Below are 21,246 nucleotides of genomic sequence, written 5' to 3'. Positions count from 1 at the left end.
AGTCAACACAGCATGAGCTGTGAGCCATGAAGATACACAGGCCTTCGGTGTTCTAAGTTCCACAGACCTGTGTGAAAAACGTATTACCAAAATGAATTGAAAATGGACAGAAATTCCGTCAAACATGCAGGGTAGAGAGAGTGCTCCAGTTAAGACCTCGGCCAGTTCTTTTTTTTTTTTTTTTTCGAGACAGTGTCTTGCCCTGCTGCCCAGGCTGGAGTCCAATGGCACGATCTCGGCTCACTGCAACCTCCTCCTCCTGGGTTCAAGCGATTCTTGTGCCTCAGCCTCCCGAGTAGCTGGGATTACAGGCACATGCCACCACACCCGGCTAAGTTTTTGTATTTTTAGTAGAGACAGGATTTCACCTTGTTGGCCATGCTGGTTTCGAACTCCTGACCTTGTGATCTGCCCACCTTGGCATCCCAAAATGCTGGAATTACAGGCGTGAGCCACCACGCCCGGCCCTTGGCCAGTTCTTAAGAGGCATGAGTACTTACTAAGCAAGTTGATGTGCCAGTGGTGCCTGAGCAATCCTTTATTTCTTCATTCAGCAAACATTTTTTGGGGTATCTTCTATACAAGAAGCTATAATAAAAACAGACAATCAGTTTATGAGGCAGGCACTTAAATCCTAGCACTTTGGGAGGCCGAAGCGGGTGGATCACAAGGTCAGGAGATCGAGACCATCCTGGCTAACACGGTGAAACCCTATCTCTACTAAAAATGCAAAAAATTAGCCGGGCGAGGTGGCGGGCGCCTGTAGTCCCAGCTACTCGGGAGGCTGAGGCAGGAGAATGGTGTGAACCTGGGAGGTGGAGCTTGCAGTGAGCCGAGATCGCGCCACTGCACTCCAGCCTGGGCAACTGAGCGAGACTCCTCTCAAAAAAAAAAAAAAAAAAAAAAAAATCCTTCTTAGAATAAAGAGGGGAACTCCCTTTATAAATAGGTAAATTATTATAAAAGTTATATGCAAAGCTAAAATGAACTAAAGATCTATTATACAAGAGACAGAAAAGAGAAAACTAGTTTCAGTATTTGGGTGGAGGCTGGAGAAGAAGTGGGCTATACCTGGGATGGAATGAACAGACTTTGTGTTAAGTCATAAACAAAGATATAGGGGTAAGTGGAGAGATGGCAATCAATTATATGAAGTCTTATTTGGTTGTTGAAAGAAATGTGACCCAGTCCTCTGAATGCCCTACAGCAGCGGTTTATGTGTACCTTGCCTACTGCTCTTATTCTAACTTGTATCACAGTCGGTTATTTATTCATTCAATTATTTGGTTACTCATTGAACATTGATGCAAGGCTTGATATGTGCTAAGTATTGTGCCAAGGGCCAGAATACAAAATAGAGTGAGACATGGTTTCTGTAGCTCAGTCTAGGAGGGGAGGAGGCATATAAAACATAATTATAGCCTGAGCACAGTGGCTTCCACATGCAATTCCAGCACTTTGGGAGGTCAAGGTGGGAGGATTACTTGAGGCCAGGAGTTGGAAATTGCAGTACTCTATGATTGTGCCATTGCATTCTAGCCTGAGTTACAGAATAAGACCTTGTCTCTAAAAGAAAAAATATATATAATCTAACATGAGAGGTGCTATAATAGAAATATGCCCTGAGTGCTTGGAGGTGAAGTCTTCCCAAACGAGGTGATATTTGAATGGATCTTGACAATAACAGGAGTTTCCTAGGCTGAATTTCCAAAGTAGCTGGAAAGCCCCTGAAAGAGGAGCCAGAATGATGTGTGAGGAAATGCTGAGTGGTTTGGTATATGGGGATCTTTGGGTATGTAGGGAGAGTGTCAGCAGAGGAGGCTGAAAACGTAAGTGGGGTAAAAGGTAAGTCACATAGAGCTTCATAGATCTTGCTATGGGCTTTGAACTGTGTAGACAAAGGGATTTGTTGAAGAATTTTAAGTAAATGATTGACAAGATCAAATTTGGGCTTTAGAAAGATGTTCTGGCAGCAGTCTGAAGGAAGAGTAGTAGTGGGGAAGGACTGGAGGTCAAGAAATCAACAGGGAGGATATTTCACTAGTCTAGGTGAAAAGTGATAACATCTTGATGATTGAAAAAGAGGGAACAGAATGGGTTCAAGGAAGAACTGAGAGATTAAATCAACAAGGCTTGGTTATTGGTTGGAAGGAAGATGATGTAGGGAAAGAAGGCATTAAGAATGACTTGGGGGCCGGGCGCGGTGGCTCAAGCCTGTAATCCCAGCACTTTGGGAGGCCGAGACGGGCGGATCACAAGGTCAGGAGATCGAGACCATCCTGGCTAACATGGTGAAACCCCGTCTCTACTAAAAATACAAAAAACTAGCCGGGCGACCTGGCGGGCGCCTGTAGTCCCAGCTACTCGGGAGGCTGAGGCAGGAGAATGGCGTGAACCCGGGAGGCGGAGCTTGCAATGAGCTGAGATCCGGCCACTGCACTCCAGCCTGGGCGACAGAGCGAGACTCCGTCTCAAAAAAAAAAAAAAAAGAATGACTTGGGGCTGGGTGTGGCGGCTCATGCCTGTAATCCCAACGCTTTGGGAGGCTGAGGTGGGTGGGTCCTTTGATCCCAGGAATTGAGGCTAACCTGGGAAACATGGCTGAAACCTCATTTCTACAAAAAAAAAAAAAAAAAAAAAAAAAAAAAAAAAGCAAAAAATTAGCCAGGCTTGGTGGCACGTGCCTGGAGTCCCAGATACACAGGAGGCTGAGGTGGGAGGATCACCTGAGCCCAGGAGGTTGATGCTGTGATGCACAATGATTAAGCCACTGTACTCTAGCCTGGGTGGCAGAGTGAGACCCTGTCTCAAATAAATAAATAAAAGAATGACTTAGAAGCTACTAGCCCATGTAGCTGAGGAAACAAAAGTGCCATTAACCACAGTAGGGTATAGAAGAACAGGAGGAAAGATAAAGATAGGATAATGACATGCTGTGTTTAAGATGCCCATGCAACATTCAAGTGGACAAGCCCCACTGGCAGTTGGAAATCTCTGCCTAGAGTTAATGAGAGAGCTGAAGGCTAGAGACTGAGCTGGGAATAAATAGGTGCCGAGGCTATGGACATAAAGGGCATACACCCACCAAGTACAGCTGGAAAGTGAGAAGATAAGAGACACCAGCACAGACCCTACAGAGCACTAACATAAATGGATTGATCAAAGGGGAGCCAGAAAAGGAAAGTAAAAAGAGGTGTCCAGAGAACAGCCAGGAGAACTGGCAGAGACCGACATCTTAGAAGGCACAGGAGACAAGAGAAGGAGGAGGCAGTCAAGTAGGCCAGAGCTGCTGAGAATTCTAGTGTAGCATTTGTGACATTTCCCCATTAAAGAGCAAAGCCTGTGACACTAGGAACTCCTGGCACAGTACTTTGTATAAAGCAGGCAGTATCTGTGCCATGATCTATATATAGACATATAGATGTACCAATTTGGAGACTGCTAGTAACTGCTAGATGCCCAGAGACCTCAAATCTGGAAACATCGCAATTTTAAAGTGTTATTTTAGGGTCAAATTAGGAATAAAAACCGTACAATATTAGAAGAGATTCTACCTTTCCTCAAATTCTATTAAAAATTACTACTACCGCCTTGTGTATTTCTTTATATTTGGTCTTCAGGAGAAGATACATGGTCAGCAGTATAAAATGAGGAAGCTGGGGTAATACAATTTATCAGAACAGAGGAGTTCAGTTGCAGTTTCTGGAACACAGAAATTGGTGTCAATGTGTTTGGCCTTTACGAAAGTCTTTCTGAGGGCAACATCATGGTATTTTAGGAACTAAGCAATTTCTTCCTCCTCTTCCTCCCCCTCCCCCTTCTCCTCCTCCTTCCCCCTTTCCTCCTCCTCCTTCTTCTTCTTCCTCCTCCTTCTCCTCCTCTTTCTTATTCTTCATTCTGTTGCCCAAGCTGGAGTGCAGTGACCGTGGCTCACTGCAACCTCTGCCTCCCAGGTTCAAGCAATTCTCATGCCTCAGCCTCCCGAGTAGCTGGGACTACAGGCACGTGCCACCACACCCAGATAATTTTTTGTATTTTTAGTAGACACGGGTTTTTGCTATGTTGGCCAGGCTAGTCTCGAACTCCTGACCTCAAGTGATTCACCTGCCTCAGCCCCCCAAAGTGCTGGGATTACAGGCGTAAGCCACTGCACCCAGCCAGCAATGTCTTCTTCAAATGTCATACAATGTTACAGTTCTTTTTCATTTGCCCATTCTTTCAATGTTGAGGACCTCATATGTTCGAGACACTGTGCTAGGGGCAAAAGACATCTTTCCATCCCTCAAGGAGCTCACGGTTCAGTGGGGGACATAGACAGGGGAATACAATGGAAATATATTGAGAAGTGCTGTGCCAGAGGTAAGCACAGTGTGCAAATGAAGACAGCGAAAGACAACCTAACTCAGAGGGCAGCAAACGAGGGCAGTGGCGTAAAGTCTTTCCAGAAGAGACAATGCCTACCAGGTGTTACAAGGAGGGACAAGCTTCCAGATCAAAGAGAACAACTGTGAGAAAGAAAAAAAAATTCAATATGACTGAACACAGAGTACAAGGAGGGGAAGAGTGAGAGATGAGTCAGGTGGGCAGGTACCTCATCAGACCCCGGAAGCCCTTCTAAGGATTCGGAGCTTGAGCCTAAAAGCAATGAGGAGATGCTGAATGATTATGTTAGAGGACTTCAAAGGAAGTCCTTTGCTCCTCATATTTTTCTTATTTCCCATTCTCTCTCTTTCTTTCTTTTCTTCCCTTCCTTCCTTCCCTTCTTCTTTTCTTTCCCTCCCTCCCTTCCTTCCTTCCTTCCTTCCTTTCTCTTTCTTTCTTTCTTTCTTTCTTTCTTTCTTTCTTTCTTTCTCTTTCTTTCTTTCTTTCTTTCTTTCTTTCTTTCTTTCTTTCTTTCTTTCTTTCTTTCTTTCTTTCTTTCTTTCTTTCTTTTCTTTCTTTCTCTCTTTCTCTCTTTCTTTTGAAATTGCAGCTGATCTGGTCTATACCTAAAGAGAATAACTGCAAGGGATTTATTTACAGTATGTCCATGGTTTGGTGGAGAAAAAGATGGAACTAATCCCTGAAACCTGACTTTTGATGGCAGTAAGTAACAAAACGAGAGGATCCCAGGAATAATTCCTATCTCCCACAGACTTTTCTTCCATCTGAATCTGGAGATGCCTGTGTTCGATTTTAATGAGGAGGCTGTTACCTCCAAGGTGTGGACAGGAACCTTTTTTTTTCTGGCCAAACGAGCAAAGAAAGGAATCTTAATTACGAAGAGGTCTACACTCTTGCTGCTTGAAACTGGGTCCCTGGACCAGTAGAATCAGCATCCCCTGGGAACTGGTTGTACAGACGAAAATCTGAAGCTCCACCCCAAACATACTGAATCCAAAACTGTGTTTTAAACAAGATGCCTGGGTGATTCCATGCACATTCAAGTTTGAAAAGCCCTGATCTACAAGATAGGAAAACTGCCTAGTTGGTAAAACTTAGGGCACTGTGTTGCAATCTGTGTTTTATTTTGCATGACTGATTGATAAGTAATCAGTTTGTCAGCCTCTTTGACTACTAATATATGTCCAAAAGCAAACTCAACCAGAGGCTAACCCCTTTCTACTCTACTGTACATTTCTAAGAAATCTCCACAGAGTCCACAATGTTGTGATCCATTTAAATACAAGACTTGCTCTCTGGCTGATGAGTAAAAGATTCATTTTTTTTTTTTTTCCTATTGTGGCAAAATGTACATAACATAAATTTACCATTTTAACCATTTTTAAGTGTACGGTTCAGTGGCATTAAAGACATTCACACTGTTGTGCATCCATCACTATATCATCTCTAGTGTTTTCATCTTCCCAAACGGAAACTCTGTACATGTTAAAAAATAACTCCCCATTACCCCCTCCCTCCAGCCCCTGGCAACCACCATTCTACTTTTTTTTTTTTTTTTTTTTTCTGAGACGGAGTTCGCTTTGTCTCCCAGGCTGGAGTGCAGTGGCACGATCTCAGCTCACTGCAACCTCCGCCTCCCGGGTTCACGCCATTCTCCTGCCTCAGCCTCCAGAGTAGCTGGGACTACAGGCGCCCGCCACCTCACCCGGCTAATTTTTTTTGTGTTTTTAGTAGAGACAGGATTTCACCGTGTTAGCCAGGATGGTCTCGATCTCCTCACCTTGTGATCTGCCTGCCTTAGCCTCTCAAAGTGCTGGGGTTACAGGCGTGAGCCATCGTGCCCGGCCCACCATTGTACTTTCTGTCTCTATGAACTTGACTACTCTAGGTACTGCATCGAAGTGGAATCATACTGTACTTGCTTTTCTGTGACTGTCTTATTTCACTTAGCATAAGGTTGTCAAGTTTCATCCATGTTGTAGCATATGTTGAAATTTCCTTCCTTTTGAAGTTGAATATTTTGCTGTATGTATCTACCATATTTTGTTTACCATCAATGGACTTGATTGGCTCCCACCTTTTGGCTTTTGTGAATAATGCTGCTACAAACATGAGTGTAGAAATCTTCATTTATGCCAGCATGCAGGTCCCCTCTTCTGGCTTACCAACATTATTTTCTAGAGAGATGCCACAACAAACATAAATTCACAGTTAATGGATGCTCTCAATGGATTTTCTCTGTCTCTCTCTGTCTGTCTGTCTGTCTCTCTCTCTCTATATACATACTTTTTTTTTTTTTTTTTTTTTTAAGCAGCGACAGGGTTTCACCATGTTGCCCAAGCTGGTCTCAAAGTCCTGAGATCAAGCAATCCACCCACCTCGGCCTCCCAAAGTGCTGGGATTATGGGCATGAGCCTCAATGGATTTTCTTTAATATATCAAGTCTCTAGTTGACTCCTTATGAAGAAAAGAGAATTCGCTGTTGTTGGGAGCAAAATGTCTGTTGCAGTTAGTCTCTGTCCAGGAGTCGTGCCCTCCTGAATATAAACTCAGGGCCAGAGCCAAGACTTTAATTTGTGAAGCCCAAGTATTGATTTGGTGACACCATTGTCTTCCCCTGATGCTATTCCTATCAACCCAAATTATCTGTGTGAACACAGGAACCATTTTTTTCCGGGTGTGCTGGGCAGCTGGTGACAAGCTGCTTGCCGATAGGCCCTGACAGAGATGAACACTTGGCTGCTGTTGGGCAGTCAACACTATCCTTGCCAGGGCGTTGCTGGGCAAAGGAATCTACAGCCCTGAAGCTGATGAGCATACACCACCCCAACAGACCCAGTGCTCCACGCTGATTTCAGCAACCCACAGCAAGGCTCAGACAAGGGAAGAGGCTCTCAGCTTATGGGTGAACTATTCCTTTTGTTTTGTTTTGAGACAGGGGCTTGCTCTGTCATCCAGGTAGCATGATCTTGGCTCACTGCATCACTGCAGCCTGTCTTCTGGGTCCAAGCGATCCTCCTGCCTCAGCCTACGGAGTAGCCAGGACCACAGGCGTGTGCCAACATGCCCGGCTAATTAACAAAATTGCAGAGACAGGGTCTCCCTGTGTTGCCCAGGTTGGTGTTGAACTGGGCTCATGCAATCCTCTCGCCTCAGCCTCCAAAGGTGCTGGGATTACAGGCATGAGCCACCATACCCAGCCTGGGTAAACTCTTCTAAAGAACTATATAAAGGGTATTATGTCCCCCCAAATGATCTGGAGTCTCATTTCCTGGTGTTGCTTCAGGAAGCTGTGGGGTCAGCTCCCCTTGTGTGCTTCCCCTCAGGTGCCCAGGGGGCTGCTCTGACAGTCTTCACTTCATCCCACTGTTTCACCTCTGGGACAACTCTTTAGGTTGCCACATATGTGCAAGGATGAGGAGGATACAATCACACCACCTCATTTGGAAAATACGCGCTGAGACTCTTGATTTCATCTTCTGTGGAATGACTTTTACTTTGCAAACGAAATCTGGATGTTAAGACAGGGGAACAACCGCAAGTTCCCCATTTTCATGTTAACTCCTGGCCCTCGAGGATGATTAACTTTAGAAACTGAAAACGCATTTGGGCTAATCGTTTATGAGATCTGATTAAGAGCTTTACAGAGAAGATTTGCACCAGTGTTAAGAAAGGCTCTAGCAATTCAGGAGAATGCACATGTAAGGGATTTCCTTCCACCGGATTAGAAAGAAGAGCTAGCCAACACAGCTGAAGACAGAAGAGAGGAAGAGGTGAAGACCTGCCTGTAAGAATCCAAAGAAAAAGTCTGCCTGTGGGTAAACACATCTGAAGAAGTCTCATGAGAACCACTGACTAGAATGTAACATGCGACGAAATAACGTGTGTGTGCAGCCCCATTAATGTGTGACGTGTGTGTAGCCGCAAGGATGTAATGAAAGTCTGGGAACATGCATAAAAGAACTAAGTATTTGCAGGCCACTGTCTAGAATTTACAATTTGCCTCCTCACAGATTTGTCCTGGTCTGTCCACTTGCAATGCCCTTCTCTGTCCTTTCCATCTCCATTAATACATGCTTATCACCTTATTCAAGAGCCAAGGAAAATCTCACCACCTGCAGGAAGACTGCCCAGACTGACCCCTCTTAACTATAATCAGTCTTTTTTTTTTTTTTTTTTTTTTTTTTCCTTTTTTGAGACAGAGTCTTACTCTGTCATCCAGGCCGGAGTGCACTGGTCCTATCTGGGCTCACTGCAACCTTCGCCTCCTGGGTTCAAGCGATTCTCCTGCCTCAGCCTCCCGAGTAGCTGAGATTACAGGTGCACGCCAGCACACCTGGCTTTTTTGTATTTTTAGTAGAGATGAGGTTTCACCATGTTAATCAGGCTGGTCTCAAACTCCTGGCCTCAAGTAATCTGCCTGTCTCCACCTCCCAAAGTGCTGGGATTACAGGCGTGAGTCACCGCACCCGGCCTCTTAACTGTAATCATTCTTTTGCAACCTCTCCAAATGTGTGTGTCCTACATGTCCTAGGGAAGCCCATGCGGCATTAATGACATCCTTTTTTTTTTTTTTTCTTTTTACTCTGTGTGTGTGTGTGTGTGTGTGTGTTTTTAGTAGAGACGGGGTTTCACCGTGTTAGCTGGGATGGTCTCGATCTCCTGCCCTCGTGATCCGCCCGCCTTGGCCTCCCAAAGTGCTGGGATTACAGGCGTGAGCCACCTAATGATCATTTTCATGCCACTTTCCATATGTGTGGTTTGTGTTCCTAAACCAGTCTATGAGCTCCTTGAGATGGGGACTGTTTGGGAGGAGAAAGGGTATGGTTTGTTTGGTTGCTGTTGTTCTTGGCCTTTTCTCTTGGATATCCTAAAGCAGTGCTGCTTAAACTTTAACAAGCACGTTAAATGCTTATTACTGTTATATGTTATATGCTTATTAATGTTAACTGTTACATGTTTATTAATGTTAAACGCTTCTTATTAAAATTCAGAGTTGATTTAGTAGGAATGGGTTGGACCTGAGATTCTGCATTTCCTTATCTTTCTTTCTTTGTTTCTTCTCTCTCTTTCTTTCTTCCTTTTCTTTCCTTCCTTCCTTCGTTTTCTTTCTTTCTTTCCTTCCTTTTTTTTTTCCTAATGGAGTTTTGCCCTGCCGCCCAGGCTGGAGTGCAGTGGTTCTGTCATAGCTCACTGCAACCGTGAACTCCTGGGCTCACGCAACCCTCCCACATCAGCTTCTCAAAGGAGCTGAGACTATAGGCATGTATCACCATGCCTGGCTAGATTCTGCATTGCCAACCTCAGTGTGGCTGTTGGTTGGAGGACCACACTTGAGTGGCAAGGCTTTGTAACTCCCAGAATAGTGCTTCAACATAAGCAAGCAAGACTTTTGGTAGTATTCTAGGAAAATTAAAATTCCCTTCTGAGGCCCAAGCCCTTCAAGCAAATTCTACCTTGCAATAAGGCATTTCCTCTTTGATCACTAGACTGCCCCCTAAATTAACTGAAGCCTGAGGACATGCTTTTGTTATAGTGCAGTTGTTTGAATTCGCATTTAAATCTAGGAATACAAATAGTTTTACTAATGTAATTTGAGAAGATTGGTGAGTTATTTTGGGTATGCATGGCCTAGCCCTGCAATGCTAGGATTCTCTTGATAAATGCCACAATTACACCAGCTGATCCCATAAAAAGGGAAAACAGTCTAGTCTTCATAGAGTGCTGACAGCTGTAACACCCCCTTTTCTGGACCAGGGGCCTTTGCTTTTCCCCCAGGTGGGTTAGGTAGCTGGAAGCACACATAAAGCTTTTATTTTCCTGTGCCTGGTAAGCCTCTGTTTCCTGTGGAAAGTCCCACTTCATCAGAGGCAAAGAATTCCCTCTTAGTTTCACCTCTGAAGCTAAGAAAATTAGTCTTTAACCATACTAAATGACTTCAATAAATGTTTTTCTATTTTCTTTTTAAATAGAGATAGGGTCTCACTATGTTACCCAGGCTTGTCTCAAACACCTGGGCTCAAGTGATCCTCCTACCTCAGCCTCCTGAAGTGTTGGAATTACAGGCATGATCCTAGCCAATAAATGCTTTTTAACTGGGAGGGACAGACCAGAAGGATAAGCTGGCACTAATGAAACCAGAAAGACACTTGGCTGGACTCCTAGCATGACACCAACAAGAGGAAAGTCAAGGCCAGGTGCCATGGCTCACACCTGTAATCCTAACACCTTGGAATCTGAGCTGGGAAGATCGCTTGAGGCCAGGAGTTTGAGACCAGCCTGAGCAACATGGCAAGACCCGCCCCCCCGCCATCTCTACAAAAAAATTTAAAAAATAGCTGGGCCTGGTGGTACACGCCTGTGGTCCCAGCTACTCAGGAGGTTGAGGTTCTTGGGTCTGGGAGTTGAAAGCTGTAGTGAGCTATGATTGCCTCACTGCACCCCAGCCTGGGTGACAGAGGAAAATCTTGTCTCACAAAAAAAAAAAAGAAAAAAAAAAAAGGAGAGCCAGATCTCTCAGGGCCTTGGTTTACTTATCTGTTTAATGAAGGTATTGGGCTGGAAGATTCCTAGCCACCCCAACAGGTTAGCTAACAGCCAACTTATCAGGAGAAAGGCAAAGAGACAAGAATTCCACCGCTGGCTCCTTGACAGCCCAATGTGACTGGAGTCTCTTGGCTGACTTGTATTCTCCCATTGGTCTCAGCCCAAATGCTTGCCCGGAGATGGTACTAAGTTCTCCCTTCCTAGAAAATTTGGTGCCTCACATCCGCCTGCCTGTTGCAGAAAGACCTGAAAAGACACGCCCTGTGCTGCCACCTAGTGGTTCCTCTTCTATCAAGGCAGGGTAGACTCTTCCTTTCTGTTCTCCATCCACCAGCTATGAGGGTCTAACAGGAGAGACTAAAAATAATGCACTTCCAGGTGCCACCGCTTTAAGGGAATCAGGGACTATGACTAAGAGCTACAAAGTCTTCTAAACGTTATAATTTCCTCTGTACTGTTATTTCCTGTATGTTTCACTGCAGTGATTAGCAGTAAAACTCTAAAAACAAAAATGACCAAGGTTGTTTTTAAAGTCAGCAAGGAAGCAGGGAACTGGGGAGAGGCAGTACCCCAGGGTTTAAGGTAAACAACACCAGGAGATGGAGTGGGTGGAAGGAGCTGAATAACGGAAAGGCAAGAGGGTGAAGTCCTCAGGCTTGTTTGAAAAAGGAAAGAGGGGGTGGGAGGATGAAGTTGCCTTTTAGCTGGAATGAAAGCCATCATCTTAATAGCATTGTCATTCTTTCCTGTTTTGTCTTTAGAGGGACAAATCTGTTTTCAAGTCTGGAAAATGAAGCAAATGTATGGTTTTCAGCTACTGTTGCAGTTCAGGGGCCTTTGTAGCAAAAGATACTCCCCTAGATTAAGGATCCGCAATACAAATGTCTATAGAAAAGCCACACAGATATGGTACCTGGATGGAAGCAGCCAGAGGTAAGGCTGTTGGGAGTGGTGGGGAGACAGGAGAGTACTCACTCCATCTAAGGAAGCAGAAGCAACCAGGCCCAGGTAATTATGGGCCTAACCAAACCATGTACCCACATTGCTAGATCTTTCCAATTTTCAGGAGAAGCGGGAAACTTGGATTATTATGTGAAGTCACCTTATTTTTAAATGTTGGCAGCTAATGTTGCTTAAAAACAAACAACAGTACTCTGTGAGCCAAATAAAACATATCAATGAGACATACATATTTAGCTATCAAAGGCCAACTCTTTGAAAACTTGAATACAGAGGATTTTGCAATCTGGAATGCTAAAGCACTAACGAGTTTTTCAAGGCATGTGGTCTTCTTCTAAATAACAAATGACAAGGAAACAAGCAAATGCCAGGTAAATTGGGGAACTGTAAAATGCTTTGTGTTACGATTTGTTAAAATTGACTATCGTGCCTAGAAATTTGTATAAAGAGCTAGTTTGTTAATTTTTTATGTCCAACTGGAAAGCTCCAATATATTCGTTCAATAAATCATGAAACATTTATTGAGCACCTAATATATGCAAAGTAAAGATAATAGGCCAGGTGCCGTGGTTCACACCTGTAATCCCAGCTGTTTAGGAGGCCGAGGCGGGAGGGTTGTTTGAGCCCAGGGGTTCGAGAAGAGCCTGGGCAACACAGGAAGACTCCATCTCTTCATCTTCATCCTACAAAAAATTTAAAAAATTAGCTGGATGTGGTGGGGCATGCCTGTAGTTCCAGCTACTTGGGAGGCTGAGGCAGGAAGACTGCTTGAGCCCAAGAGGTTAAAGCTGCAATGAGCCATGATGGTGCCATTGCACTCTAGCCTGAATGACAGAGCAAGACCCTGTCTTAAAAATAAATAAATAGGCCAGGCGCGGTGGCTCACGCCTGTAATCCCAGCACTTTGGGAGGCCGAGGCAGGCGGATCACAAGGTCAGGAGATCAAGACCATCCTGGCGAACACGGTGAAGCCCTGTCTCTACTAAAAATACAAAAAAATTAGCCGGGCATGGTGGCGGGCGCCTGTAGTCCCAGCTTCTAGGGAGGCTGAGGCAGGAGAATAGCATGAACCCGGGAGGCGGCGGAGCTTTCAGTGAGCCGAGATCGCACCACTGTACTCCAGCCTGGGCGACAGAGCGAGACTCTGTCTCAAAAAACAAACAAAAAATAAATAAATAAATAAATAAATAAATAAATAGGCCGGGTGCCGTGGTTCACGTCTGTAATCCCAACACTTTGGGAGGCTAAGGCAGGTGAATCACCTGAGGTCAGGTGTTTGTGACCAGTCTGGCTAACATGGTGAAACCCCGTCTCTACTAAAAATACAAAAGAAAAAATGAAAAAAGAAAAAAAATATCAGCTAGGCATGGTGGTGGGTGCCTGTAATCCCAGCTACTTGGGAGGCTGAGGCAGGGAGAATTGCTTGAACCTGGGAGGCAGAGGTTGCAGTGAGCTGAGATCGGGCCACTGCACTCCAGCCTGGGCGACAGAGTGAGACTCTGTCTTAAATAAATAAATAAATAAATAAATAAATAAATAAATAAATAAATAAATAGGCCGGGCGCGGTGGCTCAAGCCTGTAATCCCAGCACTTTGGGAGGCCGAGACGGGCGGATCACGAGGTCAGGAGATCGAGACCATCCTGGCTAACATGGTGAAACCCCGTCTCTACTAAAAATACAAAAACTAGCCGGGCGAAGTGGCGGGCGCCTGTAGTCCCAGCTACTCGGGAGGCTGAGGCAGGAGAATGGCATAAACTCGGGAGGCGGAGCTTGCAGTGAGCTGAGATCTGGCCACTGCACTCCAGTCCTGGCGACAGAGCGAGACTCCGCCTCAAAAAAAATAAAAATAAAAATAAATAAATAAATAAATAAAATGAAATAAATAAATGAAAATTTAAAAAGATAAATAAAACTTTTTCTATAAAAAGTGTCAGATAGTATTTTACTTTGTTTCTTTGTTTCTTTGTTTTTTGAGACCGAGTCCCAGTCTGTGCCCCCGGATGGAGTATAGTGGTACCATTTCAGCTCACTGCAACCTCCACCTTCCGGGTTCAAGCGATTCTCCTGCCTCAGCCTCCTGAATAGCTGGGATTACAGGTGCCCGCCACCACGCCAGGCTAATTTTTGTATTTTCAGTAGAGACAGGGTTTCACCATGTTAGCCAGGCTGGTCTTGAACTCCTGACCTCAGGTGATCCACCCACCTTGGCCTCCCAAAATGCTGAGATTACAGTTATGAGCTATGATGCCCAGCCCAGATAGTAAGTATTTTAGGCTTTGAGGTCCATTCAGTCTCCATCACAACTACTCAGATCTGCCTTTGTAGTCACAAAGCAGCCTTAGACAATACATAAACTAATAGATATGGCTGTGTTCTAATAAAACTTTATTTACAACAGGCAGCAGTCCAAATTTGGCCTGTAAGTTATAGTTTGCCAATCTCAGATATAGAAGATGTAAGAGAGCTTGCAGCCTAATGCAACAGTTTTATTTTTAAAAATTTACATGTTTATATTTTGCCTATTAAGACAAGGAAGTAGAGTAATATCGCTGTGGTTTTTAAGTTATACTTTGGGTGACAACACTGATTTTTTTTTTTTTGAGACAGGGTCTCACCCTGTCCCCCCGACTGGAGTGCAGCATTATGGCTCACTGCAGCCTCAACCTCCTGGACTCAAGCGATCCTCCCCTCAGGCTTCCAAGTAGTGGACTACAGGCATGCATCACCACGCCTGGCTAATTTTGTATTTTTTGTAGAGACAGGGTTTCGCCATGTTGCCCAAGCTGGTCTCAAACTTCTGGGCTCAATTGATCCTCCTGCCTTGGCCTCCCATAGTGGTGGGTGAGTCACCATGGCTGGCCAAGAACATATTTCTGACTGAAATAGTTACTTCAGTGGAGTGATTCAATTCCTCTGTGTTTTGATTGGACTTGAAACTGTTGTGTGGCTCGCACCTGTAGTCCCAGCTACTTAGGAGGCTCAGGTGGGAGGATTGCTTGAGTTTGGGAGGCAGAGGTTGCAGTGAGCCAAGATTGTGCCACTGCACTCCAGCCTGGGTGACAGAGCAAGACCCTGTCTCAAAAAAAAAAAAAAAAAAAAGAGGCCGGGCACTGTGGCTCATGCCTGTATTCCCAGCACTTTGGGAGGCCGAGGTGGGCAGATCACCAGAGGTCAGGAGTTCCAGACCAGCCTGGTCAACATGGTGAAACCCCTGTCTCTGCTAAAAACACAATAAAATAAAATAAAATAAATTTTAAAATAGCTGGGCATGGTGGCATGCGCCTGTACTCCCAGCTACTCGGGACGCTGAGGCAGGAGAATTGCTTGAACCTGAGACGTGGAGGTTGCAGTGAGCTGAGATTGCGCCACTGCACTCCAGCCTGGATGATGGAGAGTCTGTCTCAAAAAACAAACAAACAAACAAACAAACAAACAAACAAACAGAAAAGAAACTGTAGTGAAGAGGCAACATGAAGCTGAGTACACTTGATTGTCCAGAGTCCTAGAACTTCCAACTTGGAACTTTCAAAAATATGTTCTAGAGAGCAAATGAAGCAGTATATCATTTTATTTTATTTATTTTATTGTTTATTTATTTATTTTTTGAAGACAGAGTCTTGCTCTGTCACCCAGGCTGGAGCGCAATGGTGGGATCTTGGCTCACTGCAACCTCCACCTCCTGGGTTCAAGTGATCCTCCTGCCTCAGCCTCCCACTTGGGAGTGGCTGGGACTACAGGTGCCCGCCACCATGACCGGCTAATTTTTGTATTTTTGGTAGAGACAGAGTTTCACCATCTTGACCAGGCTGGTCTCAAACTCGTGACCTCAGGTGATCCACCCGCCTCAACCTCTCAAAGTGCTGGGATTATAGGCGTGAGCCACTCTGCCTGACCGGCAGTGTATCATTTCAATCTTCACATTCCCAATGAAGTAATAGTACATAGAACGTGTTCCAATGATTTTGCTTTATGAGTAGCAGACACACAGACTATGACCATGTTAACTTCTTTATATTTCTTTTTCCTGAAGTGTCAACTAAGGATACCTTGCTATTTACATGGCTGTGGAAGATACTGTTTTACTGGATATCAAAAAGCTATTTGTAGTCTCCTTTCTCTTTTTTTTTTTTTTTTTTTTGAGATGAAGTCTTGCTCTGTTGCCCAGGCTGGAATGCAGTAGCACGATCCTGACTTACTGCAACCTCTGCCTCATGGGTTCAAGTGATTCTCCTGCCTCAGCCTCCCAAGTAGCTGGGATTACAGGCGCCCACTACCACACTCAGCTAATTTTTGTATTTTTAGTAGAGACGGGGTTTCGCCATCTTGGCCAGGCTGATCTCGAACTCCTGACCTCGTGAGTCACCCGCCTAGGCCTCCTAAAGTGCTGGGATTACAGGCGTGAGTCACCGCGCCTGGCTGTAGCCCCTTTCTCCTTTGTTTTCTTCTACTAGACACTCCCTTGTAAGTAAGGGGGCATGTGCTCCAATTCTAGCCAAAAGCTATGAACAGTATCTGCTTAGAGCTTCTGAAAAAGTTTCTTAATAGGGATGATTCCATTTGGCCTCATGACCCTTCCCTCTTCTTCCTGACCTAGAACACAGATGCAATAGCTTAGAGGTTCAGCAGCCATTTTGTGAACACAAGGACAAAAACAACAAACTAAGGATGGTGGAGTGGAGAGAAAGAGGAAGCTTTAATGATATCATTGAGCAGCTCCACTAGCCCTGAGCAGAATACCTTTGGGTTTCTTATTACATGAGAAGAAATATAGTCTCCATGGAGTAAAACCATTGTTATCTGGTTTTCTATTACCTGCAGCCTAACCCAAGCCTTTCTATTTGGGGCTCTTTAGAGTTTTCTCCTATTTTCACAGTCCATCAACATTGCTCAGGAAATGAAAATGCAACAGCGATCTGGCATGCAATGCAGTTGTATTAACTTCCCAACTCTTCCTGGGCCACTTTAAAAAGTTGAGGTTCAAGTTATTTAAAATCGCCGGGCGCGGTGGCTCAAGCCTGTAATCCCAGCACTTTGGGAGGCCGAGAGGGGTGGATCGCGAGGTCAGGAGATTGAGACCATCCTGGCTAACACGGTGAAACCCCGTCTCTACTACAAAATACAAAAAACTAGCTGGGTGAGTTGGCGGGCGCCTGTAGTCCCAGCTACTCGGGAGGCTGAGGCAGGAGAATGGCATAAACCCGGGAGGTGGAGCTTGCAGTGAGCTGAGATCCAGCCACTGCACTCCAGCCCAGGCGACAGAGCGAGACTCCGTCTCAAAAAAAAAAAAAAAAAAAAGTTATTTAAAATCTTGTTACAAACTCAGCATATAAAGATCAAAATCCATTGAGTTTCTTGGGAAGAAGTCTTATTACAACACATCAACATCTAGTTCAAAGAAAATGTTCTATAATATATCTTCTAAGAAAATCAAGGGGATTGTCAACAGATGTTTTTGAACTTGTTTCAGGTGGCAAACATTTTATGCCAACAAACTATCCAAAATGTGTTTAAAAATATATAAATAGGGCCGAGCATGGTGACTCACACCTGTAATCCCAGCACTTTGGGAGGTCAAGGCTGGAGGATTGCCTGAGCCCAGGAGTTCAAGACCAGCCTAGGCAATATGGTAAAACCCTATCTCTACAAAAAATACAAAATTAGCCTGGGATGGTGGCATGTGCCTGTAGTCCCTGCTACTTGGGAGGCTGAGGTGGGAGGATTGCTTGAGCCCGGGGGGGTGGAGGCTGCAGTGAGCCAAGATGGTGACACTGCACTCCAGCCTGGGGGACAGAGTGAGACCCTGTCTCAAAAAATATATATAAATGAAAATAAATTACAAATATATATGACTATAGTCTACATTTTAGAGTTTTTAAATTTCTTTTTGAGATAGAGTCTTGCTCTGTTGCCCAGGCTGGAGTGCAGTGGCATGATCTTGGCTTACTGCAACCTCCAGCTCCCAGATTCAAGTGATTCTCCTTCCTCAGCCTCTTGAATAGCTGGGATTACAGGTGCCCACCACCATACCAGGGTAATTTTTGTATTTTTAGTAGAGATGGGGTTTCACCATGTTGCCCAGGCTGGTCTTGAACTCCTGACCTCATGTGATCCGCCCGCCTCAGCCTCCCAAAGTGCTGAGATTACAGGTGTGAGACACTGCACCCAGCTACATTTTAGAGTTTTATGTCCTCCAAACTCATCATGTTTTGTGATATACACATTAGATGATTATAAAGATCTTTCAAACATTAGAGTTCCCACTTGCCAAATTTAGGACAATTTGATGTATTTTGTACATCAAAAAATAATGGATTATAACCCGTTAAATGAAATGTAAAAAAAAAAAAAAAAGCTCTATGAATTCACAGTGATTCAGAAGCATGCCAGCTAATAAATGTAGACAAATGATAGAATTTGAATTTGTAACTGCCAATGTAATAATTGATTCAGTCTGGTTATTATCAATGATAAAATAATTGAGTGAAAGGATGTTGGGGAATACGATAATTACATGGTTCCAAAGTTGTACCCCACAGATCAATTAATAAATTCAGGCTGGGCGCGGTGGCTCACGCCTGTAATCCCAGCACTTTAGGAGGCTGAGGTGGGCGGATCACCTGAGGTCAGGAGTTCAAGACTAGCCTTGCTAACATGGTGAAACCCCATCTCTACTAAAAATACAAACATTAACCAGCTGTGATGGCGCATGCCTGTAATCCCAGCGACTTGGGAGTCTGAGCAGGAGAATTGCTTGAACCCAGGAGGTGGATGTTGCAGTGAGTCGAGATCGTGCCACTGCACTCCAGCACTCCAGCCTGGGCAACAGAGCGAGACTCCGCCTCAAAATAAAAAATTAATAAATTCAAAGGGAAAAATGTATCTTTACCACGGACAGATCTGGTGAATACCCTCTTAACCAAGCAAGCACACTTGGCTTCACTAATAGTAAAACAATGGATGGCCTCCTGTTACAATGCACTGAGACACACAATACCCCTATGTAGAATTCTGCTGGGATTGTTTAACCTGCAAATAAACATAAGGGAACAATTAAGGAAATTCAGAATCTGGAAAAATCTGCAAGCTAACTGGCCTAGATTCTCAAAAACTTCAATGTCGGCCGGGCGCGGTGGCTCAAGCCTGTAATCCCAGCACTTTGGGAGGCCGAGACGGGCGGATCACGAGGTCAGGAGATCAAGACCATCCTGGCTAACATGGTGAAACCCCGTCTCTACTAAAAATACAAAAAACTAGCCGGGCGACCTGGCGGGCGCCTGTAGTCCCAGCTACCCGGGAGGCTGAGGCAGGAGAATGGCGTGAACCCGGGAGGCGGAGCTTGCAGTGAGCTGAGATCTGGCCACTGCACTCCAGCCTGGGCGACAGAGCGAGACTCCGTCTCAAAAAAAAAAAAAAAAAAAAAAAAAAAAAAACTTCAATGTCATGGAAAACACCAACAGGTGGGGATTTTTTGAGACTAAGAGAGACCAAGGAGATAACCAGATACTATATGTAAACCTCGAGTAGATCCTGGATGGGAGGAGGAAAGCCTGCTAGACATTTTTAAGATCACTGGCGATAGTATATTAAATTGTCTTCTTGAATTGATGTTAATTCTCTTAGTCTGATTGTAGTGAGTGCTATTGTGGTTATTTACTAGAATGACCTTTTCCTAGGAGATCCATAATGAGATATTTAGGGGTGAGGTGTCATGACAGCTGCATCCTGCCTTTAAAAAACTGTGCTGGCCAGGCACGGTGGCTCATGCCTGTAATCCCAGCACTTTGGAAGGCCAAGGCGGGTGGATCACGAGGTCACGCATTCGAGACCAGCCTGGCCAACATAGTGAAACCCCGTCAGGTTGCAGTGAGCCAAGATCGTGCCACTGCACTCCAGCCCAGGTGACAGGGCGAGACTCCATCTCAAAAAAAAAAAAAAAAAAAAAAAGTGCTATATGTGTGTACATGTGTGTAGCAGAAAATGTGGTGAAATGTCAATGATTGGTAAATATATGTAAAAGGTTTAGGATGTTTATTGAACTATTATTCCAGCTTGTTTGGAAGCGTAAAACTTTCTAAAAAGAGAAACTTCATACTATGCCTCGGAATTTTATTGTAACTGTTATTCTTCTGGGAGATATTAAGATGTACTAGCTAGATATTCTGACACAAGCTCTAGGTGTCACATAAGCATTATTCAGTAAAGATTATTTGAGTGTGGCCTACTGCAAGCCAGACATGATTTTAGGCAATTAGGATACTTGAATGAACAAAACAGAGATCTCTGGTCCTGTGAGGCCTATAGTCTGGCGGGGAGAGACAGACAGATATAATAAACGTAATAAGTAAGTAAACTGTGGGAAAAAACAGTTGAGTAGGAGTTAGGGGACAATTTGGGAAATACTAAAGTGGAGACTTAGGTAAATAAATGAAAGAAGCTCAGAGATTGATTTAGAGGATACTGAGATAATGTCCAAATTTTCTATTATTCTAGGATATGCTGGTTTGGTTTCACCTGAAGAGTACTGCACCTTTTAATCACACAAAGCCATTTCAAGTATTCCTAGTTAGTGTTCACAATTGGTGTGCATTTCAGCCAATTCTGAATCCTCACTAGGAATACACTGGTTCTCTTTTACCTTTTACTGAATCCTAACTAGGGTGACCAGGTCTCCTGGTTTGCCCAGGACTAAGGGGTTTCCCATGATATGGGACTTTCAGTGTTAAAATTGGGATAGTCCTGGGTGAAACTGGGATGGGTTGGTCACCTTAATACTGCCACTTGCCACTTGTGTGACTTTGAGTAAATAATTTAGCTTCCAAGAGTCCTGATTGCCTCATCTATAAAAAGGACATTATACATACACACACATATATATGCTCCAACATGGATGAATCTTGGAAATATTATGCTAAGTGAAAGAAGCTAGACACAAAAGGTCACATATTCTTTTTTTTTTTTTAATTATTATTATTATTTTTTGAGATGGAGTCTCACTCTGTCACCCAGGCTGGAATACAATGGCATGATCTCGGCTCACTGCAACTTCTGCCTCCTGGGTTCAAGTGATTCTCCTGCCTCAGCCTCCCGAGTAGCTGGGATTACAGGCACGTGCCACCACACCCTGCTAATTTTTGTATTTTCAGTAGAGACGGGATTTTGCCATGTTGGCCAGGCTGGTCTCAAACTCCTGACCTCAGGTGATCCACCAGCCTCGGCCTCCCAAAGTGCTGGTATTACAGGCATGAGCCACCATGCCTGGCCAAAAGGTCACATATTTTATGACTCCATATCTCTGAAATGTCTAGAATAGGCAAATCTGTTGGGAACAAACCCTCAAAATTTGGCCATAAACTGG

The 21,246-nt window shown here is 44.4% G+C and overlaps 1 long non-coding RNA gene across 1 annotated transcript in view; it reads right to left on the bottom strand.

Moving 5' to 3' along the window:
• Positions 1-535: 535 nt before the first annotated feature.
• The window catches only part of LOC104672950, a 102,521-nt gene continuing 81,810 nt past the window's right edge, over positions 536-21,246 (bottom strand). Inside the window, exon 3 of the long non-coding RNA XR_749463.2 lies at positions 536-588. This is a non-coding gene — a long non-coding RNA (uncharacterized LOC104672950). The remainder of the gene's footprint in view (positions 589-21,246) is intronic.

Source organism: Rhinopithecus roxellana, chromosome 19 (genome assembly GCF_007565055.1).
Source record: "Rhinopithecus roxellana isolate Shanxi Qingling chromosome 19, ASM756505v1, whole genome shotgun sequence".
NCBI classification, from domain to species: Eukaryota; Metazoa; Chordata; class Mammalia; order Primates; family Cercopithecidae; genus Rhinopithecus; species Rhinopithecus roxellana.
Note: the sequence above shows the minus strand (reverse complement) of the source record. Positions and strands in the feature narration are given on the sequence as shown.